This window comes from Struthio camelus, chromosome 14 (genome assembly GCF_040807025.1).
Source record: "Struthio camelus isolate bStrCam1 chromosome 14, bStrCam1.hap1, whole genome shotgun sequence".
NCBI classification, from domain to species: Eukaryota; Metazoa; Chordata; class Aves; order Struthioniformes; family Struthionidae; genus Struthio; species Struthio camelus.
The window spans coordinates 12,310,011-12,335,809 of NC_090955.1; positions in this window are offsets into that span (position 1 = coordinate 12,310,011).

Genomic DNA, 25,799 nt, shown 5'->3' on the forward strand with positions numbered 1-25,799 from the left:
ACTAGTGAACTGTATTAACCGAGGTGATTATTCTTTATTCGAGAAGGATAATTTATGTAATGAATGTCAGTGCGGTTGAAATTTCCACGATAGATCTTGAAGGTCGTCAGCTGAGCTGGGACCTGAACCTTTCCAAAGGTAAAGAAAGTCTTTTCAATTAGCTTAAACCTCATTACTATTTTCCAAGTCATCTCATCCTCTCCACAGGCCGCAGTTCTGGGAACAGCTCGTGCCGGCGCCGCGTGGCCCGTGTGTGTGCGAGCGGCCGGCAGCGTTTGCAAGGTCCCGCGGGCCAGCGGTCCCATTGCCGTGCTCGAGCTGAGGTCGTCGCATCCCCAAACAAGCACTTTTTGGCTTACTCAACTCAGGGCCAGGTTTCGCTGTGACGGATGCAGGAGAGGAAAGAGTTTGGAAAACGTGGCTCCCTTTCTCAAGGCTGTACTTGCAAATGAAGGCTGTGATTTTATTCTAATAAATAACAAGTGAACACATTTCCAAAGGAGCAGTTTTCTGCTTTAGAAATGTGCTCATAAAGAAGTGTGGATTTAGATGAAGTTTTTGATCTGAAGTGAATCATGTTGACGTACTCATTTCTCAACAATGTCAAAATACTTTGCTTTATAATAGCTTTGAGCTGTTTCACCTGGACTTTGATGCATTATAATATTAGCTGCAATAATAGGTAAGTGCTAGAGACTGTAGATGTTTTCCAGTTACTGAAACAAAAGTTTGTGCTGTATCAGAACTGCCTGAACCAGTATGAGTGGGGTGAAACACTCCCACTTTCCTAAGCCAAATAAAACCAAAACCCATCTTTACAGGGAAATTCTGATTTTTTTAGGCTGCCAAGTAGAACAGCTTACCAAGCTCTAATGTCTAAGTCTAAAGCTGGCCTTTGGGGGCCTCTACCCCCAAAAAATTGAAACTGGTTAATGTTCTTCATTAATTTATGGTGTTCTGTATCTCATCTCCCCGAGTGCATGATCTGCATATAATACAAGCAAAAAGTTTGGTAGATAAAAAATGAAAAAGCAGTAGAGAGAAATGAAATCAAATTTAAAAATCTCTTTACACACAATTAGGCTTGTTGCATTAAGGAAGAAAAGTTTTGGTTGCCTGTATGGACAGTACCCCATTTGTTTGAAAATAGTGAGGAAAAGGAGAGTTAGAGGGAGACACTGTGCCTTTTAGAATAAGTGAATAAACAAAACTACACAGGGTCAATGACTCTAAAGAGGAAAAAGCAGGTCTACTCTCCCTGCAAATCACCTGGGAATGGTCCCTGGGAGTTTTCAGGAGATGTCCTCGCTGCTGGAAGTGCAATGTGGGCCTTAGTGCTTCCTGCCTAAACAGATGGTTAATTAAAAAAAAAAAAATCTTTTAATAAAAATAAATTAGTCAGCCAATACTTCTGAAATTAGCTCACTAATTTCTTTGTGCCTGAAGAAATGAAGGAATTTCTATTTAAATCACATATACTGTATGAGTAATGTTTTTTTGTTTTGGAATGGTCTTCTAGCATTAATTCTCCACAAAATATGGACAGCTTAAGGGATTTTTAATAGGTAAAAGTAAATGGCGCACTGTGTAGTGGAGAGTACACAGCCTTGGCTTTATGAACTTGTATAAGATTTAGGCATTTTAGGCATTGCCATTAGACTAATGAAAATCCAGTGTGACCAATACCTTTTGGTTGAGTTTGCTCAAAAGTAAACTCAGGGAAGCAGTTTCCGTTGCTAGCTCTGTAATACTGGTCTGGCAACCAGTTTCAATAATTTCTCTCTTTTCGTATTCAGCTCTTCAACCTTTACTGTGGTATGATGTTATTCGGATGCATTTTCTTCTGCAGAGAAGAAGTTATGCAGGTTCATATTCTTGCCTGGTGAGAGCTGGCGTCACTGCAGCGGCGAGGGGCTGATCTGCAGCGGTTACACAATGCGCCTTGCATGTCCTGCATTTCTCCCTGCTTGTACCTGCGAGGCTTGACAAAATCTGATAGAGCCCTTGAAGGGTGAAAACAGGGCCAGCTGCCACTAGGGAAAAGCCTGGAGACAGTCAAAGAAAACAGAAAAAAAATGAGCATGGAAGCTAACAAGAGCATAAGAAGCATCGAGGGAGAATTATACAAGTATTAGGTACTTCCCCTCTGGTTGTTTGAAGGAATAATTCAATTTTTATTAACAGAATGCCCTCAAGTTCTCTCAGTGTTTAACAAGACGGATAAAGTGCTAATCTTCAGGTGACGATCATTTTAATACATCTGTTTGTAATGTTGTTCTTACCTGGGAGGAACTTGGCCTGGCACACAAAGGTAAAGTAGGGGACCAGAATTATTTCCATCCAGGAGTAAAAATTATATGAACACACTCTGCTAATAATGTCCTTCCTTCAGCTGTCAAATTCCACTACTAGAATTGCCAGCTAAGGTGAAATCTGAACCAATTTGTTACCAAGGAAATGGTTTGACATCTGAAATCACAAACCAGCATGGGATGTAAACTATCCCCTGGGAATCCTTTTATTCCATTTAAAGTTGTTTAAAGGGGAATAGAAAATACTTATCTTCCACGTAGCATTTACTCAAGAAAGAGTTAACTCTAATCCATTTTTAAAATCTTTTTTTGCAAACCCTTAATCACTGAGTGCTGTTCCCTGAGCCACCAGATGCAATGCGTTTCCAGCATCCTTGGGCAGCAGGACTGAGTCCCCGCTCGGTACAAAGTCCGCGTTACACACATTTGTGAATGCTGTTTAGGAAGGGCCCAGACAGATTTTAAGCCCCACAAGACCTCAGGAGCTGCAAGGAGAGAAGAGTGGTGTTGTGGGGAAGCTTCTGCAGATGACTGAAGGATCTTGGCAGAACTGAGATGCTTTAATAACAGATGGTGCAGGAAAGGCTTAGCCAGTTTTCTTTCCATCATTCTCCAGTGCAGAAGATCCCTCCACATGACATCCTGCACGATCTTATCAGATTTATTATTAAGTACCCCTCACAGTGTGTGCTCAAATCCCTCCCTCGAGAGTGTGTGCGTGGTCTCCTTGTAGAGGGGATCTGGTTGCAGCCCTCTGATTCACACACCGGGTGCCCAAATAAGCAATCTCACCTCTGCTCAGCTGGTAAGGTGGGAACACTTGACTCCTCGCTAATGCAGCCAAAGGTCCAACCTAAAACCACACAGAAACACAGTCATGGAGTGTCAGGCTCTACAGCTATTCTGTCTGCGTTCTTCCAAGACCAAGCTGCTCGGCAACATAGGCTCCTCTGTGGCACTGAGGTTCTTCTCTCTGTGTCGGCATGTAGTGAAAACTAACACCAAGGAAAAGCAGGAGAGCAGAGGAAAGACAGTGACACTGTTCCACTAGGCAGAAACTTTACACTGCAGCGTGACTCTTATAACTCCGAGTTTTGTAAACTGAGAAAGTAAAAAATCCAAAATCCTGAATTTGAAAAGAAAGTTCTTGTAACAGTACAACACCACATCTGCCGTGTTCGCAAACAAGCACTCGCTGGGGAGAGAGATGGTCCTGGCCCTGGGTGCAGGGACCAGCATCTGCGCTAGGGCACTTCAAGGACTTCATTTCTGCTCCGTGCAAGAATCCCCCTGAAATCCCAAGCCTTTATCAAGGTATTTGAACTTAAAATGGCTAAGGGCAAAATTGAAAATGAGTAGCAACCAGATCATGGTAAATTATAGATGCCCCTAGAAGCAGATAGTCTCTTTTCTTCAATGCATGCTTTCTCAGCTCCTGCAGCCTTGAGATAGACTTACAAGAAAATCTAAACTCTACTGTGAAGAATTATTCACATTAAAATACTGCCCATTAAAATGCACATTAAAAATCACACAGAAACACAGGTAATAGTACAGGCAAGCACCATGGCAACTAATAATATGCAGGAGATCCATCTGTCCTCATAGTCCCACCTCACAGGCCAAAGAAACAGAATATAGCTTTAAGTCCTTAGGATTAAATAATGTCCTGCATTCAAACTGAGTGGCCTTAACAGTAGTCATGTCCTGTTATGCCAGAGCTAAATTTGGCTCCAGGATGACTGAAAGAGGATTTTTCCTAAATCTTTATCTTCAGGTTCTGAACCTTGAAAGGAAATGTACCAGCCTTGAGCTGGAAAGGACTTAATAACACCCTGGCACTGATGAAAAACAGCCCATATATTGCAGTGAAAGGTAATGCAGCCCTTTCTGAATGTCTATGCATAGGAAGGTGATTGAGATGCTGCTCCACCACTGTTAGTCAGTTGGCTGCAGGCAGTAGAGAATGGCTGGGCCACGAGAACTGTGAAATTCCACTTCCAGAGGAATTTGAGAATAACAAGTTTAAAAATAAGCAATCAAGCTGGTTTCCTTTGTTAATGACTTGGTGATTCACCCAACAAAAAACCATTTCAGCTCCGAATGATTCCGCTCTTGGGAGTAGTTTTCTTTGGAATCCATTGTTTTGAGTGAAAACGGTAATGCATCTGAAACTAGTACTGGGGAGACTGTATCCACCATGTCTAACTTCTTTACTTCATCATATTTTCCCTTTTTCTTCCCTTTTTTCCCCCCTTTTTCTTCCCCTTTTCTTCTCCTCCTCCTCCACCAGAGACCTCCCCAATCAACATAGCCCCCTCCCTCGAAGGGGGGCTCTTGACCTTTTGCTCTTGACTGGCCATTTTACATGCTGATCACCAGCGCCTCCACGCTACCTCCTTTGAATGGAAAATGTAAAGCTGAAGCAATGCCCCAGTCTTGTGTCATGCAAACAAACTGGTGAAAGAAATTGCAGCCTGGGAAGTTGCATTGTGATATTTTTCCCACAGCTACGACTGGGACAAGTGGAGGGACCTGCAGGAAAGGGTGTGAGGGTGGCACGGAGGTAAGTCTGCGGCCCCCATGTTCAAGGTGCTCAGATGCCACCATCGCAAGCGAGATGTTCTCATGCTCTTCATGCATGAGTCAGCTTCCCTTTCTCTGAGTATGAAATTCCCAATCAGAGGAGTGTGACAAGCAATTTCAGACTGACTTCTGCATACAAGCAAAACTATGATCAAAAGAAAGCCTGTACCTTTATTAGAGCACTTGATACAGCTGGAGTAAACAGGCACGACTTCAGACAGGCAGCCACTCTTGGGTGTTGAAGATCTAGCTCCAAAGACAAGCTGGACCCAATATAGGAACAATGTGGGAATAAAGGCTCATTTAAGGTAGGTTTCATTTCTGCCTTGCTTTGTTCTTTTTGCAATGATCACCCCACACAGCCCACCATCAGTATGATTTCAGAACTGGAAAAGAGCTTGCGTTGCCTCTTTTTCTAGCTATTAGAGGTGGTCTAACGGAAGATATTACCTCTTCCTACAGGTTTTGTCTTGTTTATGTCCTTAGGCCACTGGGGCTACAACATGGGAGGCTACAGGCACTTGACTGTTATTATTTGTGATAACTAAAGGAGCAAATGCAGAGGTAAAACCCAGTGGGAGCTGCAGACAAAGGACATCACTATTAAACCCCTCCTTCCAATCTATTCCTTAAAATGGGCTGAATATTCCTGCTGCTTCTGTCTCTGATTTGCAAAGATCTACTTGTCTGGCATGACTTTGTGCTGTTTGGATTTTGCCTTGTCCATTGTGAGTCTCATTCCCTGAAACTTCCCAAAGGGGGTTTGCTTCTGTGGTGTGTTTCCATAGCCTCCAGCTGAGGGACAGCAGCTTTGGGAACAAAGTGGTTATAACAGCTGGAGTTACCCTTGGGTTCCTGGGGCTGACTTGTACCAGTAGGTGGTTTTCTTTGTGCTACCATCCAGCAAAGACTAAACGCTGAAGAGAATCTGTCCCAGAGTCTTTTAACTTTAGATATACAGTTAAGTGAAGTGACTTTTCCCATGTCAGCAAGCTTTGGAGTGAAGTCCAGAGTGCAGCTGGCAGTCTGAATAGGCAGGCTAGCGGCAGGCTATTTAAACTAGGAGTCCTCTGATCATCAGAAATGGTTCCCTCACTCTGTGCCAACATGACTCAGGCAGCCACAGGAAGAAAATCCATCTGCAGCCCCTCAGCCAGATCTGTCGTACCAAAAACCAGGGAGCCGGCAGCCTCTGGGGCTGATCTCTTTGACAAGTGACACAGTCTCACTCCATTTCGTAGTCACTTTGCAAGCCATCTCCCAGGTTTCTGCCCACAGGCATCTCACCCTGTGACAATAGAGGAAATGCAGAGTTTTGCAGAGGAACAGTGATGCACTAAATAACCCCTGCCAATAGCAGGCTAGTTTACTGCCAGCTCCAGATGGGCTTTTTAATCAAGCAGAGCAATATTGATGGCCTGTGCTCGAGCTCTTTACTAACTGCCTTCCAACATGAACTCAGCAAAAGGTATGATAAATCCACATTTTCATGAAGCATAAGGCTGGGATGAAGATATATTTTGCCTGCACATGGGCAGAAGGCAGCAAATGGGGAGTCTTGGCAGTTAAGTCTTTCTTTTGAAGATGTTTTCACTGACTTCTCCAGATCTTGAGATGCATGATTTAACATCTTATGTTTTACCTCATTTAAAAGAAGCTGGCAAGCCCTCACCTCCTTACCCACAGTTTTAAGGCAGTCGTTAGCACTTTCAAAGGAGCTATATTAGTTATTCAATGCTCTCTGCTCGTTGCCATTATGTTTACGAAGCAGTTGGTAGTATTAGGTTGCTGCTGTTTCCTGTACTACAGCATGTATGTGCTGTGCGAGTTCTCAGACCTTCAGCACTGATCTACAGAAACATTTTGGGAACTTGTGTTTAAATTGGTATTTAAGAGAGATTATTAGCATGCATATGAACACTGCTCTGAATCAGTGAAATGCGTTCATACATTACAGAAGGCTTAGAACTTGCCAAAAGACCTTTTCCAACTTTCCTACTATTTCTAATACAAAATACACATTAAACATTGACCTACTGAAGAAAAGAAGGAGATATTTTAGCTGACATTTTTACCAGCTGAGTTAACTCTGCTCGGTTCTCTAACTGTGATTATGACACTACGTTTTCAATTAGTATTCTTTGTTCTTGAGGGTTATCATGAATCTACTCTGTCCTTGGAGAATTTCTGGGCTTGGGCTTTGCTGCAAGTTTAGATGAACAAAGCTGCTTCTTTTCTGTAACCATTTTCTTTCTCTTCACGCTAATTCCCATCAAGGGGCCTTTTCATGCCATCTCTCCATTGCCTTTCATTACCATGACTTTCTCTGATTTCCCAGGAAAGAGTGAGGGACAGCCCCATCCCTTTCAGCAGATGTTTTCCACTGCATGATTTCAAAGCTAGAACTGCTGAAGAGTTGAAAGACTGGAGATACCCTCAGCCCTGCAGGGAAGGCAGGTTTGAGTTAGACCACACTTGCTGCTGTGGGGACACAAAGCAGGACGTGCTTGATAACATGCTAGATCAACTTCCTTATCCCAGCTCCTTCTCTTTTTGGGTTGAGAAAGCCTCATTCAGCAGCCCCTTCCCTGCAGAGATGGCACAAGAGAAAGAGAACACATTGACCACTGACCGAGCATCACAAGAGTCCCAGTCTGAGCAAGAACCAAGCAGAGAAGACTGTGGTTTGGAAAGAAGTAGGGCACGTGAAGGGTGCTGCTGAGGCAGCCTGGCAGAGAGAAGCCCATTCTGCTCTAAATGTGTCCCAGGACTGTCCTCGAACCTCGCAAAGTAGAAATAACCTTCCCAAGGGGGAAGATGCCAACTCTGCTGCATGAGACAGGAGAGCAGGCACATCAGGGCCTCCTGGTGCTTTGCAGGGTCGTCTGCTGGCTGATGCCAGATCATTAGCCCTCTCCTGTCCATCTCTTATAAATGAAACAATGAATGGAAGGAGACTGATCTGATGCTTTGGAGGTGTCTGTCACTTCTGAGGATTTTAGTAATTCACTAGCCGACTGTGCCTGCTTATGTTGCCTCTTCAGAACTGTCTGGTCTAGTCTTGGGAACTCCCTCATCACAAATCTGCTAGTGGTCTAGGCATCTAGGTGAGCTGCACAACTGCCTCAGGGCCAGTCTGCTTAACTTATTTAAAGGACAGTAATTTCCTGGTGAGACAGCCAACAATCTCCTTCATTTCAAATTTTATGTTTAATTTCATTCTCTGCTTAAATTAATGTTGTTTTCTCTGTGCTCATCTCAGAGCAATCTCTCTCCCATAAAAGCTCTCTGGGATTTCTGCCGCGAGCAGTCTAAAGGCAGCTCTGTACCTTTCAGCTTCCTTGGATGCTCGTTCCTTGGGCAATGCTGCGAGCAGAAAGCGTGATGGTGACAGGCATCTCCCTCCCTACCACTCTCACAGCGCTGCTCCTCTTGGTTCTCTTCCTGCAAGTCAAGCAGGTTTCCTGCTTGGAAACTGAGACCGTATCACAAAGATGGCACATCCCTCGGGCACATTTTCAAAAGGTTCCCAAGTGCTGCTAGGGCAGGCAAAGGAACAGATGGTCCCTAAATCATTTTGGAGTAAGCTGTTGCTTGGGTGAATGTCTCAAGGTGCATGGGTGTACTCTAACTCTCCTTGATTAAAGAAACATCTGTAGCTTTTATTGAACAGAGAATAGAGCCTGGCTTTATACAATTTACCTTGACTCGATAACAATTTCCCATCAAAGAAAATCCCGGTGCTAATCCATCTTTGTAAACACACTTTGAGATGTATAGCTAAAAACAGTTACATGCAGCCACCAGGTGTTTTTATTAAACCCCATGTGGTGCTGTAATTTTCATTATGTAGAAACCACTCAGCTCTTCAAGCATGAGAATCTAGAGCTAGTACAGCTTCCAAAGAGGGACAATTTATTGATACTACTGAAAGTCGCAGAGATCAGCTCTGAGATAATCCCCTGTAGTGAGATACCAATACACTTGATGCTCTGTAGCGCAACTCAAAATACAGGGTCTCCTGCAGGCATTTCACATTTTAGGTTGCCGGCAACACAAAACGGGGAAAAAAACGAATGCACAGAAGAGTGCATGCTATTTGCTTCAGCTCTATTAGCAGTGTACATACTTTCCAGCAAACATTTTTAAGTGTCTCCACGTGCTTTAGGACCAACAGATTCACATATAATGAGTCACAGTGCTGTATTCTGTGTTTAAGTACAGTAACATGCATCCAGCCTAATTTTTCATTTCTGAAGTTATATCACAGGACTTTCCTCAAGAGACCATGCCTGAAGAGCAGTCATTTATGTTTCACCCAGTTTGCTTAGAGTAAGTGCACAGATTGCCTCCTCCCTCGAAACATGGAGCAATCGGTGAGGGATGAGGCTGGGGTAATCCCGGTGCTCACAAATGGGGTGCTCAGGCTCCTCCGCCCAGCTACAAGGGGAAATCCTGCAGCCACGGAGATCTTCAAATAGCAGAATAACAGAACACTAAATTCCCATTTTCGAGACTGTCTTTCAAGTCATCACAGTGTAGTGAACTTAGTGTAGGGCCAAGTTCTCAGGGGCCTGGGCAAGACTCCTCTGCACATCTCCCCTCTCAGTTTGCCCATTTATTCAGTCTCCTGTTAAACTTAACAAGACAAAGACCAACTAAATCATCTCAGGATTTTTTCAACTGACTAATCAAAACTGAAACTTGCAGTAAAAAGCTTTTCCCACTAAAACAATAAAAAAAGGTTTTCTAGTTGCTGCAACATTATATTTGGATATTCCAAGTGCAACCTTGATTTTCCTTTAAAACAATTTTCATTCTATAATTTAACATAATTTTTTACCTTAGTCCTCTCCATACAGACATCTTTTCAAAAGGATTTCTTATGAAAATGAAATAATTCAGTTGCTCTGAACTAATTTCTGATTTTAGTTTGGCAAGCCAAAAATGTTTTCATTTGAATGAAAACTTGAACACTGTCATCAAATGGAGAGCAACTTCCCCTCTCTCTGAAAGGGGAATGATTTGATTCATCTGTGTCCTTCCCCTTAAGCGCAGGCTGAGTCAGACCAAGGTTCGTCTCTAATCATGGCCAGTAGCAGAGGGTTAGGAAAAGATTAGAAGAAATAAAGTGGGATATGAAGTGATCAACTAGAAGGTAGGAAGATTCCAAATGTCCCTGCTTTTGTGTCCTGAGAGGTCCTGAGAAGGATCCAGGGTCTCCGTCTCTCCCCATACTAGCTGCAGGGATGGACTTTCCAGCTTTCCCTTGGTGTGTATCTCTTTTTAGTAACTTTCAGTGACTTTTTCATGAAAAACAATTACAGGCATCAGCTGCTCCCATTATAACTGTCCTGACGTCCCAGAGAAGTTTTTAAAGACGTAGTAAGCATGTTTGTTTGTTAGTAAGGAGTCATTACAGTATCTTTGCCAAGTAAATGAAAAAAGATCGGTCTGTCCTTCCCGTCACAGCTAGTTCAGGGAGAAGCGGCACTCCCAAGTGCACTGCTTACTTGCTGGTGCTGAGAATAGGTGCACTGTGCTGTGCAGTGCCTTTCTCACAGGTATTTTCTCCTCCACACACAAGCAACAATGAATCACAAAGCATATTATTTCTTACCTAAGTCTCACCTCCAGGGACCTCATATGAAATACAGGTGCGGAGGAAAGCTGGCTTATTGCTGTGGGAGTATGTCAATACCTTAGCTTCAATTTGGAAAGATCTCCTCCCCCAGTTTTAAGTCTTTTCTAAAATCAGTCCATGCCCTAAGGCAGGGTATTCAGAAAACATACAAAACCGAGATTTCTTTCCTTGCAACAGAAACATAAAAGAGCTATTTTTGGTTAACAGATGACCTGTTGCTTCAAACTAGAGTGTCCAGTCAACCAGCCCTCAGGGTAGCTGCTCCTCTGGCTTTTCCGCTTTCAAGTATCCCTTGGTGAGGACTGAAATGTAGTGTCAGGTCCTACAGCTGTTTAAAATATGCCAATATGACATCTATTCACAGAAAGTATTAAATTACGTATAGAATCCCATTCTGCTTGACATTCAATCCAGTGACTATGCCAGAACATACAGCAGCAAATCAAATGCTTTAATATGGCCCAAAAATAGAGCAGCAAAGGGTTTTTTGCCTGCTCAGGGGATTTCTCAAATCTAACGGCAGGTGACGGCACAGCAGCAGAATACAGCAGTCACTTTTGTCTGGAGACTTTCTAAATTTTTTCAAAAGAGCATGGAGGCTGATAAGAGCTGGTGTTCAGCTCAGAGGTAGTCTGGGAGCACTGACGTGCAGTGGGTCTGAATATGCCATGTAAGCAAGGTGCTTGGCTTATTTTAGGACTTAACCCTAATCTTGTGAGGAACGAGTAGCCAAACTACAACATTTAGATTTTTCGCCTTTTCAAGACTTAGCCCAGGTTAGCCAATATTTTGGAGACAGTAGGAGCTTGGAAATACTCTCCTGGGCTTCCGGCTGTGTTCCTTGCCTGCTTCATTATGTCACATTACCCGGAAGAGCCACGAACGGATCGAAATGCAGGGAATGCTCTAGGTGCCAGTAAGGACCGAACAGAAGCTGTTATCCTAACTCTATCTGCTCATATGCGAAGGTTTCTCCTGGGTAAAAGTTGGACAGCCATTACCTCCATGTCTCCTAATGACCTGATTTCTCCAACACAATGGGAAATTAGTGCTAGACTTTAAAAAATCAGATGGAAAACAGAGCTAAGGAGCAAAGATTTTTGCTGTATCCCCCTCCATTTTTAATAGAATTGTCTCAAAATACTGCATTAAGGACCTGCCTCTCAGATTCACTGTGAAGATTACCTAAAGCTGGTGCAATGCCTTGAAGACAAATCATATGTAGGAAGGCCAACTATCATTACTGTGTTACTAATAAGGTTATTTTAAACTCAAAGTAGGTCACTGAAGGAGTTTCATAAAAAGCCCCTGCAAAACACGGTTCTTAAAACAATGTTAGCTGAGAACAAAGCACTGGCAGTCTCAAATGATAGAAGCAGACTGAGAATGAGATCTTTTTTTAATGGGTATAGTGCAACCACTACTGTAACCTTGGGTCAGCTGGCAGGCTCAGCAGGAGCCAGCCTGTGGAGCAAGCTCGATTTGGCCACTGTCAGAGCACTGCCTTGTCCCAGCTATCTGCTGAATCCCAGTTGTCTCGTCTCCCAGCACTTTTCAATGGCCATAATGGATTTCACGGGTTTCTTGATGCTGTTCCCTTCTGGAGAGGAGAGGAGAGGAAAGCCTTCAAGCCCAAGCTGGTGTGCTTTTTGGCTGATTTCTGGCTCTATATAGAGTGAGGCGGAGGGTTCAGTTGCATTTAAAAAGACTTCAGACTGAGTACTTAGTCATGGCTCCTTCAGCAGGACTGGCTAAGCGGTGCCACCAGGACCAGCTGACGCTCGGATTTGCTTCCTTCTTTTGGGAGATGGTTTGGAAGACGGCTCATGCAGCACATTTTCTGGTGCTCAGACACAACTGCTAGCACAAGCACTCTCAGAAGATAGCCATCGGTGGCCACTGCTTCCTAGGGAAAGAAGCGTAGGTGTCCCAAGCCCAACAGGCCCTGCGGGTTGGCAAGCCCCAGCTCCTGGAGCAGGAGAGCCAGGAGGCTCCAGGGCCTCATCTGACCCCAGATTCTGCTCTCCTGTCTTCACTGCTGTCAGCTGGGGAGAAGAGCGATTTCTCATCGGGACTGGATTTCCGGCTGACTAGTCTATGAATCTCAGATGTAGACATGAGAAACTGCTTTTTTCCTCCTCCATCTGTTTCTGCCCTCTTTTCTGTCCCTCCTGCTTAGAGGGAACATTGGTGACACATTCACAAAACGAGTATTTCAGGAATAAGCTATTGCATGTAAATCAGAGGCAGACAGGGTATTGAAGGACCAAGAGAGAGAGAGACATACCTCCTAGTTCAAAGAAGTTATAGCATTGCGAATGCATTTCATTATGCCTTACATTATTACCGTTTCACATAAAAGAATTGGAGTTCTGATAAATGGGGCTGAACGTTAAGCCAGCTTGCTTTGGTCTAAAACCCAGTTTCTTAAATGCACTGGTAACACAGTTAATCCACACAGGATGTTCTCCTTTTGTTTACGTGTGTGTCTTAGCTGGGAGAGACCTGGTGAGCCACGTTGAGAGGAGAGGGTTAGGGGTGCTAAGGGAGGTTATGTGAGGAACAGTCCCCCTTGAGGTGAATCCAACATTATCCTGGCTATGGGGCATGACAAAAACAAACCCCAGCCTAAAACTTCCTTTGTGACACAATAAGGTGGAAGTGCGCACATGAGGAAAACAAACAACTAAACCAAAACCAGCCTCCTGCATGTCACCAGCTACATTTCCAGTGTAGGTACAGCTGAGCTAAAACACAAGCTTATATTATATTTTACATTATTGCATTGCATGTGCCATTTCACAAATTATTTGCAGGTGAATAAACCATGATTAGTTTTGCTGATCAAGCCTCTCTCTCCACCACTAATGCTGTGGCCACCCTGTGTGGTACAGGAGACCTAAAGGTTTGTGAATTTTGTCCTATGCAAGTAGCTCAACCCGAGATTATCAGCGGAGCTATTAGCAAAGAGTTAGGATGAGGTAAACTACTGAGGTAGCGATAATAAATGCAGGCTTTCACTAATCTGAATGGTGCAACCACCCTTTGTCCCTCCATAACATGAGCCAGATGCTGATGGTATGATTTAAAACTGGGTAAAATAGAGCATTCCAGTTCATCCAGGATTTTAAATGGGACACGCTTGCCAGGGAGGGAACCGTTCTCCTAATCCTTCATCCATAAGGCTACGTGACATCTCCCTAACCTTCATGCCGGTGGGGTCACTTAGCTTTTTCATCAGAAATAGCAACAGCTGGAATGGCAGAAAACACAGAAAACTGTGGTGCTCCCTCATGAGGAGCACCATAGCACTGGCCTTTCACAGCTGTCCGTCTGCTCAACCCTACCCTGTCCCTGTGTCTTTCCCTGTGTCTGCCATCCAGAGCAGAGATCCAGAGGGAGGAAAGGTCGCTGGGTCTTCTGGGTGCTCCAGCATGGTGACAGATTCAGTAAAGACAGCTAATTCTCCATTTCCATATTAAGTATCTGAAGTGAGACACAAGGAAGATGTTGCTGATGACTCATTAAGTTCAATCTAAGTCACAGCAGACACTTGAGTGCCTGGATCAAATATCCCTCCCAAGTCAGTGATGAGAGGGACAAGTGCAGGTTGAGGAGCAGGACAGACGCATTAGCCGTGCACCAGACCTACCCTGTTCTACCTTGAAACACAGGCAGGACAGCCTCAAGTGCACCGTCCACTAAGCTGGAATGCGAGCGTAGATGCATCTTCTTTCCAACCGGGAAAAGCTGATTTCTGGAGTTTGGAAGCTTCCACATATGCTTTGTTCTGGCCTTGTAATACTCTTGTCCACAAGTGCACCTACATGTAAATAAATTAGGCTGAAATATTATACTGCACCTGAGGCAACTGATTCCTTTCCCAGTGATGAGATACTCCATTTCTGCAGCCCAGCATGGCCTGGCCAGTGCAATATTCATCGTATTTTACCAGCTCAGCTGAGGCAACTTTCTGGAGCTATTTGGTACCCACTCTTATTTTCTTTCACTTCAGTTCAGTCTCCCCCAATTTATATGTCAAGTAAGAGCATAAAAATGCTTTGCAATTCCTCTACCGAGTTCTTATTTAAAGCTACTCAGTCAAGTAGGACCTCAGATTATTCATCCCTGTGAATAATTTTTAAATCATTTTTATTCAGGCATGCATGTACTCTTTTCAAACCAAAACATTGCCACAGGCTGGAAGCTCTTTGGTTTATGATTGGTGTGAAAAAAAAGAACTTACTAAGAAACTCATACAACCCGCAATGAGTAAGATAGACTTCTAGTTCATCCATTCCTAATAGCCTGAAAGGTATGTGCAATATAAATAAATTTGTTTTTATCAAATATAATTTTAACCTAATTGTCATTTTAAGATGCAGCAATTAAGAATAAAATCACTACTGATTGGTGCAGCAGCAGCCTGGGTTAGGTACCGTGAGGATGAAGGGAGCGCTAGGTAATGTCACAACAAATTGGCCCTAAATTACATGAAGCTTCTAAAAATATATAGCTTTAATTATTAGCTCATAAAACCAAGTGAGAAAGAGAAATGCTGCCATAGTGACAAGCTGCAACGCCAGCACATCTGCACTTCGTAGTCATATTTGCTAATGATGGTGGTACATGTTGAGGAGGAGTGACCGTTTTGAGACCAGCTGCTCTGGCATATGGTAAGACACTTCTAGGCAGGGAGCTGAGGAGATGGAGGAGAGGACAGGGCAGAGCCTGGGGAGACGTTAAGCTGTCCTTCGATGGTTCGTTTATTGGGGGAAGAAAAGGAGTATGCCATTTTTACAGCTGTTAGAGTTGTGGGACAGAGAAGAAACTACCCTGCTTCTCCAGTGGCTAATCTGAAGTGATAGAATTCATAAATCCAGAACATCAGCCAGAAGGCTGGAATGTCTTGTTATCCTTTTCATTAGGAATTACCAGGGTACAGTTTCAGGACCTGGGAGCTCTGGGTTCGATCCCCCGTTATGCCAATGCCTCCCATCTCACCTTGGTCATGTCGCTTAGCCCAGGCCATTAGAAGACAAGCTGTCTTACAAAAGCTGTGATTTCTGCAGGAGTATGGCTCCGAACCCTTTGAGGGTTTAGCCCTTAGTCTTGCCTTGAAGGGCAGCCTGTGCACCCCAGCTGGCACCTGCAGGCAGCTCTGCTCCCTCAGGCTTCAGTCTGGCTGTTGGGTGCACACAGCACGCAGCAATGGCAACTTATTTTTTCCCATCCTCATCCAAACTTGTCCGTGTGCACTTGAGCATGCCAGCAGGAAGGGGAGACTGCAGGGCGCAGGACACTGCCTATCATATGCCCAGAGTCTTTCCTTTTCCCCTTTCACACTCCTCCCTATCCTCGGAGGGTTGTATTCCCAATTAGCATAACTCCTGCTAAAGCTGGAAGAGCCAAGACAGCAGGAAATATTATCCTTAATGTCAGGGACTTAAAATACAACCTTTTCAGAACGCAGTCAGACCCTGACCACAGCTGAGGTCTCTAAACGATACCTGAAAGGAGATAAATAATATAATAATAGGTAATAATAAATGTCAAGTTCATCATAACTTGAAAATGCAATTTACCTTCTCAGCCAGAGGGAATATAAGCTTTAAAGTTGTTCTTTGCCATTAACGTTCTGCCAATTAATGTGCTAGATTTCTATAATTATGAACCCTACTTTTACGACATTGGTGCTTGATTGAATGTTTGGAGATACACACTGCCTTGCGGCCCACATGTTGGCCCTTGATCTATCAAATCTTAGCAGCAGAGACTCTGCCTCTTTAATAATGATGGAGCGACTCGAGGGAGCTCTGGATATTGTTGCTGTTTGCACCAGAGCAACATCAGCGGCAAAAAATAAATTGCTGCAGCTTTGAGCTGAGAGGTTACCCCTGTCCACAGCCCGCTCATTAATTACATCTAATGATGGGATGCTGCAGACAAATCGTAAGAAACTGGTTAATAAAGTTTGGGAGACAAATGCTTGTAATTGTGTTATTAGTACGCAGAGCTAGACGGCTCCGGGAAATATTTTGCCCACTTCCCAGCAGCATGGGAAGGTTCCCGAAGGCCTGGCTGGAGGCTGCGCCGGGATCAGGAGCAGCAGGAGCGCGAGCTGCACCACGGGCAGGGTGCGCGCTGCCCGCGAGGCACCGCATCCCACCGCACCGCCGCTGAGGCGCCCAGCTTTGCCTGGCCTCGAAGCATTTGCTGGTCACTAACCAGGGCAGGAGCCTCCTCTCTGATCGACTTTTTATACTGAGCGTGCAGCTGCACGTCGGAACGGTATGAACGGCTGGAAGCAGTCTGAAGAACCTTTATCTAAAGTCTCTGCAGTCCTTTTTTTCTTCTTCAATATTTCATGCGTTTTTGCATAGGTCACAGAAAAATGAAAATCTTAAGACAGGCCACGTTTCTAAGTGTACTGTCTAAATGCAAATATTAAAAAAAACCCTGAGAGTTGTGGGTGCATTGTGTGTTTTTCAATGTTTTCTTGATGTTTTGCCCATGTACAATGTTTTAGGGGCTGTAAATGATGGCCCTTTCAAAAATAAATGGCCCCTACTCCCACGATATATTTTAAAAGCAAAGATCACTTAAAAATAACTGTAATTTTTGAAGCGTGCTGTCATTTCCAGTTGCGTTAACTGCTGCTGCTATGGTGGCTTTCTCTTCCCTCTAAAACCACCCCTCCTTCCCCAAACCCCAAAGATGCTTACAATTCCAGGCCCAAGGCCACGGGGCGAGCTGGGTTTAGGTACGGTGCACTTCATTTTGCTCCGGGTAGAGCAGTGGATCTGCCTGTGCAGAAAAGCTCCTGCGCAGCCAACGCCAGCCCTGGCAGTGGGAACAGCACTGACAGCTACGACAGGAAGTCAGGGTTTTATCAACCCTTGTGTCAGGCGAAGGTGTCTTATTGCCAAGAAACCCTGCCAGAACTAGGGCCTCAGTAACCACGAGAGCTCATAAGATAATTAGCTATAAAGATAAAACCAGTGAAGAAGCTGATCCACAGCAAAACGACGGCGTGTCGCAGGAAGGGAGGTGTCAACTGTCAATTAGGAAAATATTCTGTTTTCTGCAGACTTGCAGCAGTCTCACAGCAGTGTTTTAGAAGCACAGCAAAGAGAGACCACCAGGACGACATGAAGGTGGTTCAGATGTTAACTGCAGCTTTAATAGCTGTGTAAGAAAGAGAACTTAAAATGTGAGATTAGAAACTTCAACCAAAATGAACTAACAAAATAAAAAGAAAGTCCTAAACAATGCACAGAGCAAGATACTCTGAAAGCTGCTGTTCTGACAAGTACGTTAATAGAAATGAAAGTCTATCAGAAAAACTGGAAACAACTATAAACTTGTATAACCCTTAAGTAAAACGTAAAGACACTCCTGCAAGCTAAGGACCTTCCTCAGCCTGCAGAAGAAGTACCCACCAAGGAAGCCCTACCAGGCAGGTCACATCTTCAGAGGGCAGAGCACTGGTTCACAGTTTTCACAAGCGACTGGAAAATTTGTGTGCTTAAAGATTTGCACTGGCAAAATAAATGTATCTAGGGATGCAACTTTTCCAGAGCATGTCAGTTCTTTGATAAAATAGTTTGCAAACTGTACATCTAAACAGAAATTAAAGCCAAGCGCTTCCCAAAGCTAAGTGTGACAACGAAGAGCTTTTCAGTTGAATCCAGCCTGCTGCCAAAGTAGCTCTTGTTCACAAGTGCTATCTGTGAGATTAGAAAGACTGAAGAGTTTACATGGTGTAAGGCATCGCTAACCTTACACTTCTCCTGCTCTTCAGATGAGGCAAGATTCTCCATCTGCTCATATTTGCCCTGCTGCGAGACCTGCTGCATTTCCCCAAATAGACAGAAAGGCGCGTGGCTGCTCAGACAGACATCGTGTCTCAGAGAGGGGCTGTGGTGCGTCCCTACTGGCTTCAGGGAGCCACTGGCTTGGAGCTCCAGGCAGTCTCCAAGGTGAAAAATAGTGTCTGCTGTCTCCCACCAACCCACTCTCTCAGGCTTTCCTTTCAAAGCTTCTGTCTTTTGGATAAATTAATTAAATATGAACTGACTCAGAAAGTGTCTGGATTACATGCACAGTGTGCTGGTTCTGGAGCTGAATCCCCATTTTTCAATAATTGCTGCACTTACAGCCCCAGCTAAAGATTATTGCCAGTCAGACCAGCATTTGCATGGGCTTCAGCAGCCTCTAGCCTGGGTGTTTGCTGCATTTAATGGCTTCTTCCTCGTCTCCATAAGATCACGCTAAGTGTAGCCAGGCGGTCTGAGGGAGTGGCTTTGGGAGCAGGGGGTAGCAGCTGGGCCACATCTGGGCACACGGATATTAATAATGTCTCTAACATCACCAAGTGATTAAGATAGAGCTGACAAGCAGCCCGGATGAACACTCTTGGGCAGCAGCAGCAGCAGCAGCCGGGGAGATGCAGATTCCCGGGAAGATGCAGACTTGGAGGAAAAAAATCAGTCTGGAAGAGTGCTCGTCTTCTCCTGCAGATTATGAGGCATCTGCTGTATTCTAGTTTTCTGAGACTCTGCTGATATTGAATATCTTTGCTTGCAAATGAGGGTAAGGCATCCATTAGCAATGCCCAGCCTCCAGGGCTGCAGCAGCTCCTGGACTCTCAGGCTTTCAGATGCAACCAGCTTGTTTTCACCTGCAGACGTTCAAAGGGGCTGCATCATCTTTCTATAGACACTGCAGACAGTCTTTGCTTTTTCATAGACTGGGAAAATGGAGTACAGAGCGAGTCCAAGGAGAGGCTTATGCATTTTAAAATGCCTGATGTAGCAGCAGATTTCTCCAAACACCATGAACCTAGGTGATTTTTTTTTAACTAGTTCAACAGAACTGGCTATGCACCAAATAGCAGCTATCCACCCATTATATTTTCCAGGAATGTTAAGTGCGAAAAGATGCACTTTAAGGAAAAAAGCACAATGATGCAAGATAAAGAGAACCAAACTAAGTTTGAGTACTTTTTATAACACATTGCACCTCAGCTGATGACAAACACCAAATGATGGCTGCTCAGCACCTCTCACCACCCTGCTGAGCAATCGCGGCCGCCTTCGTGACCTGTGTGTCTGTGCATTCCTTCCAGGGGTGATGCACAGGATGCCTGTGAGGCATGTCCACGTATGCAGGGCTCGTTGTGGGCATCGTCAGGAGCAAAGTGCCAGCAGCTCCAGCGCGTCATGCAAAAAGCTTGTCCACAGAACCTACCTCTCTCCATAGACCCTAGCAAGAGACCTAGGCACAACTACTGCTGTCTAAAGTAAGCTTAGGCAAACTTCATCAATCGTGGGATGGTGAGAAGGATTCAAATTTATATGGGAAAAGGTCACCTGGAATTTAAACTGCAGCATCCAATGTACAGCCACTTTACATAGCAAAACCCTCACATTAAAATGGATTTTTCTGCTGACAGCAACGAATTCAGCAATGAATTATTTTGCCATTACTGCATTGCATAGCGCTGCATCCAACTGTGCGTCAAAGCCATTACCTGTGCATTTGCTTTGGCTCTGCACCCACAGTAATTTAGAGTCTGTAGGGGCTGAGGAGCTGTGCTAGCAGTGTGCACGTGTGCAAGTGTTCGTGGGGAGAAAGCAGCCTGGGTACCACCTAATGCCAGACTGCTCCGAGCTTCGTTCACATCCCACCATAACTATTTTCTGGTCAAACTCACAATTTTCACGAGCCAAGTACCCCCCCCTGCACCTCTTCACAGATGCAGTCTGCAAGAGGCTTCCCAGGCTGATAAACCATCACCATAAAAAGCTCTCTGCCTATCGTGATATTTGATCTGCCCTACCCCTCACGGCACTTCCTTCAGGTGAACTGAAAACTTGTAAGAGCAGCAATCTTTTAAGATGTTTGCTGAGTGTAAAATATTGGGATGACTTAATGACACAATTATCTTTTCTCCTTTGCTGCTCAGCTATGATCCGGATGGCACTCATTGTATAAGCCTTTAAAAGATTCAGCAAAGTCAATGCTATTTCACACATGAAGCTGTCACATCCACGTCACTTCTAATGCAATCGCACAGTTAAGGCGGAGCGTTTCTCCTAGACACTGACGACAGGCACCAAAACCCCCCTTAGGCTGGAAAATCTCGGCTGCGTGCTCCTGCGTTATATAAAGTTCTGCCCTGATATGCACCCTCAGTCGTCATCTTGTAACCGCGCAGCACGACCGAGCCTCGCACAGGCTGGGAAATGTGTCTCGGTGTCTAACGCATCGGTGGTACGAGCTCCAGACAGCTTCTGACTGTTCTCTTCTGCTTTCCATTATCAAATTTACCTTAGCTTCCCACTTTCCACTTTCCAAGAGACACTTATTATCTTGGAAGTCTTCATTTTCGGTGTATTTTTTAACACATCTCCCCTATTTTCCTTTCAGTTCTCTTTCACATGTCACACCTTATACGGCTGCGGTTCATCGTACAGCCGTGTACAGTCCCGATCCATTTGTCCTCTTAAATGCCTGCAGTTTTTAAGGGTGGTGTTTCAGTGCTGCTGACTTATCTCCTCCTTCTATAGCAAAGTTTCATAAGGAAACTTGCTGACATTGAGGTCCATGAAGCAAGAGAGCGGAGTTAAACAGCTTCAAGCAATCAGGAGAGCGACAACGCACATGAAGAATCAAAAGTTCGAGAGCCTGTAGGATATGACAAGTCAAAGAGCCACAGAAATCCCAGGTCAAAGTGGAGTCCCTCCTTCACTTGCCATGCAGGGCAAAACCTACCTTTTGTAACATGATATGTTTTTCCCAGTGCTGTAGGGCCTAAATGTGCCTAACTGTGGGATACTGAGCGACAGCTACTGCCCTAAATAACTCCCCAATGATGCTTGTTGAACACCTGTACACATCAATAAATATATGAAAAGAAAATAGACATTTCACAAAAAAGTCATGCTCTGAGAGGAATAAACGTGTTTCTTGTTTGGCTGGAAGTTCCTAAGTCCTGTTTGAGTGGTCTGAAGTGTTGGCATGGCATCCCAGACCCCAACTGTGGAGTGCCCCAGGATTTAAGGACACCTCCTGTAAGAAAACAAAAGCCTGGATGTAAAAGAGCAACAAGGCATGACTGTGACGCCTTCACACACAGAGACTCAGAGAGAAACCCCGAAGGGAGGACACCTTTCAGACAGAGACATCTCCATGAGCAGATCTTGGCTGCTTTGGTTTTTTGCCTCTTCCTCTCCTCTTTTCCTCTTTTCCCAACTGCTCTCCTGCACTTTTTCAAATAAATTATTCAAGGATTTCTCTGATGGCCCCTCGCTAATACATCTTGGCTTGGATTAGTCTCTCTGCCAATATTGATGACAGCAGCAATCACTCTCAGACTGTGCAAGGTAGTCAAATGACACCTCTTGCATAATGTTGGCCTAATGAAGGATCATTACTTATTAGATGGGGGGTAGAGAGAGGAAGAGAGCCAGAACAGTCTTCTAAGGAAAAAGGGTTTTAATTAGCTCTCCAAGCTTCTAAGCCGAAGGAGAGCTTTCAAAACACATACCACATGCTGTTACTCGAAATTATGTTGGACTCTGTTTTAGGCCTGTAGCAGCGGAGGGCATAACTGAATCAAATGTGAATTTCCTGTTGCCTTCCTCTTGCACCTTCTTTTTGATAAGGAAAAAAAAATTAGTTCCCAGACAATAAGATATAGAGATCCTCTCACCTCCCAGATTCAGATTCTTTCTATTTCTCACTAACAAATGAGGGCATTTAAAATGTATGCAGTTTTCTTGCAGTAAAAAAATTTACCCTTCCTTTCATGCTTTGCTCAGCTTCAGAGAGGCATCACAGCAACTCCCTGGAGGTCCAGTGTTCCTCAATTCTCTGAAACTGAGAAGTCTTCTGAGATGATTTCAGCCTGTTTTGGGCAAAGACAAGCTGTCTGGCCGCAATGCTCTCCTCAAGGCAGCAGCCTCACACAAAACGCTCAGGAGGGGAGAACAGGCTTTCCTGAATGCACAGTCTGGGCAAACATCTCCATGGCATTGTGACACCAAGCTATTCCCACATCCCTGGCAATGTCCTCAAGCCTGGCACAGCCACGGCTGCTCCAGAGCAACACTCCCAGCCTTGGTAACTGTTTACAGTGAACTGTGCATTTCCCACCCACTGACCTGCTGCCCACCCAGGGATTTCAAAAGGCCGCTGACAAATTGAAATAAGGGCAAAATTTAGGGCCCGCTGCAGCTGATTTCTGCAGCAAAATTGTTCTTGGCATCTGTGGTACAACAGTATGAAACTGGTTACTGCACTCAAATGGTGCAAATTTAACGCATTTGAAATCAAGCTGCATTCTCTGAGCAGAGGCTTGAATCATGGGAAATTTTTTCAAGTTCCCATGCAAAAAGAGCATTTTTGCTCTCTCAGCACAAGCAGGATCTCAGTGCCCTTTGCTCACAAACATACATAGCAGACAAGTCCCTACTCCAAAGAGCTGACAATTGCCAAGAAATGGATGCTGGCAGAGGAGGGAACACAAAGAAACACAAAACAGAGAAATAAGGAAATAGGACATGCTCCTTCTGTCTTTGTAAGCATAATATTGATTAAGCTACAAACTCAAACAGTGCTTACACTAGGTTTGTACTTATATTCCCTTGACTTTTTAGTGATGATTCATTAAAATAGTTAGAGAAAAAAAAAAGACATGCCCATGTGAAACTCTTAAAGCCATGAAGCATGGCCAACAAGAATTTGAAGCAACTTCCCTGGTCCACAGCTCCAAGTCTGGGGCTGGGAAAATTTGTGCATACTACTAGTACATTTAGTGCATCCACATATTGTTTTATTAAAATGCAGCACAACATCGCTATAAGTAGTTGGACATATTAGATAGTTGTATAAAATTTGCATAGAAGGTTCTAAAATTAAATCACTGATTTTAAGTGTTAATCTGTGCTCAACTGCAGCTGAAATTGATGTAGTACTACTGTATACAGCCAGGTACTTAACAAATACCCAACAGCTATATTATGGTAAATGCACCCTAAAATATAGGCTTCAATATTCAAATAACTAGCGTGGGCACATCCAAAGAAGAGCCCCATGTCAAGCTGACAATAATCCCCAAATTGGCATCAGCCATACAGTGCTGCTTGGCAATATTTGGCATTGTGCCCTGCTCAACCCTTGGTGCAGGCGGTGCATGCTCTAGCAACACTGACCATCATCAATATCTCCTTGAGCGTAGCACCAAGTCTTTCAAAGCCAAGTTACACACAATGCCAGGCACGTGGGGACTATGCTGTCTTGCACTGCCATTTTCTGTCCTTACAAGGCACCCAGCAAAATGGTGTGCCCTTCCCATTTGCAAGAACGGTCTTCTCCAGCTGAACATTGGTTTGTAGTGATAAGGAGGACAGAGACTATCCCGAGAGCTGAACTCTACTGAGACACTGGGAGAAACAGCCAAGCTTGGTGCTCTTCTCTTTTGCTTTCCAGTCCTGCTCTACAGTGATTCAGTCTGAAATGTCTTGATCTTTCTGTGGACATGTGACTGATGGGCATTTTAAGCATACTATGAAGGAGAAGTGTTTGCAGGTAACTAAGGGAGCCCACCAACACAGCAGGATTCAGTGTTAGGGAGGCTCACAGAAGCTTCTTAGAAATGTTACATAACTTTTTTTTCAGGCTTCTATATGTATATAATTAAGATGGGGTGATAAAATTAACCTCTTTTGTTGAACACTCTTAAGCCCCGTGAGTTCCTCTGACGGAAGGCACTAGAGAGGAGGCTGAGGTTTGTTCTTATTAAAGTCTCCCCCTACAGACACCCCCATTAATCTGGATGTGCTGTCCCCAAAGCATTGCAAACCATTCAGAGACCTAAGGCCCATTTAATTACCAGGCATCCAGCTGCCATTCCATATAATAATGTTGTTAAGAACATTTACCTTTCAAAATAGCTTAATTGCCATGCCAGGCTGGAAAATGGTGCCAAGAAAATCTATATGGATACAAAAATATCTAAGAAAATCCCTTGTTTCTGAAGCAATTTCAAGTGAGGAAATAGAAAAAATGATTGAGGTTTTCTTTATGAGGAGGAGCCCTTTGCTGGCTCTCTCAAACTTAAAGAAAACCGAAATGATTGGGTTGAAATGAATATGGATGGATGGGTGCTGTGCTGTGCTGATAAGAGCATATCCAGTGTTGCTGGCAGAGCTGTCCATCCTTGCTCTTGGCTCCCTGCACCCCTCCTGCTCCCCCAGCCAGCGTCGATCAGATGAAAGCCACCCCCAATGCAAGGAGGAGGGTGAGGAGGGAGGAGCAGACCCAGCGGCACCATTGCAGGGGGCTTTGCTTTCTGAGCCCCGCATGTGCTGCTTTTACAGGGTAGATGCAAACATGCAATAATCACTGCAATTGTGCTTAGCAGAGACCTTCTTCTCAGACCCACGATTTGAAGGGGGCTGAAGGGTTCCCGTCAGTTTTAGCCCAAACAGCCTGAGTCACTTGTCTCAGGGATATCCCTGCGCTGGCTGCCAGAGCCGGCTGCAGCGTGGAGGTGCAGGCAGGGACCAGCAGAACAAAGCAGCTATCTTCGCTGCAGATATATTATGTTTAAGACTACTGGAGCCAACCAGAGCTGTCTGAGAGGATGTTCTGTCTCAGGCCGCGAGTGGAGAGACATTACTCCGTCAGGTCTGCATCATGCATTGTCCCTCCCCTTTTCCATTATTTTCTTCTACTTCCTTGGTTTCTCCCTTCAGTCCATCTTCAATCCTTGAATTTTCCTCCTTTCAGTCTCCTCTTTGCAACCTCTCCTGACAGTCTTGGCTCAGGAGACTCGCTCCTGATCAGCTAATTTCCCTCCTCGGCAGGGAGGACACAGGGTGGGAGAGGTGCCCAAGGTACAACTAGAGATATGCCACCTCTATTCGAACAAATCCCCCCTCGTGCGGTGGCGTCCCCTTGCCATGGGGCTGACATTGGCTTCCCCCATGACGTGACCTGGCCTGCCTGATGCGGAGCAGTTGGGTGGCTCGATAGCACCTCCCTGCACCCTGGGACGGAGCGAGGGGCCTGGGAGAGGTGCTTGCTCCCACTGTCCCAGAAAGTTAACCAATCTCATCTTGTTCTTCTGTACTAAATCTACAAATGCTTTGTTTGGCTGGTTATTCTAATTTCGCTCCCTAGTGCTGGAAAGCTGCCAGGAAACTCCTTTTCAGGCACTAAGCCCCTTGGCCAGTGAAGCCTTCAGA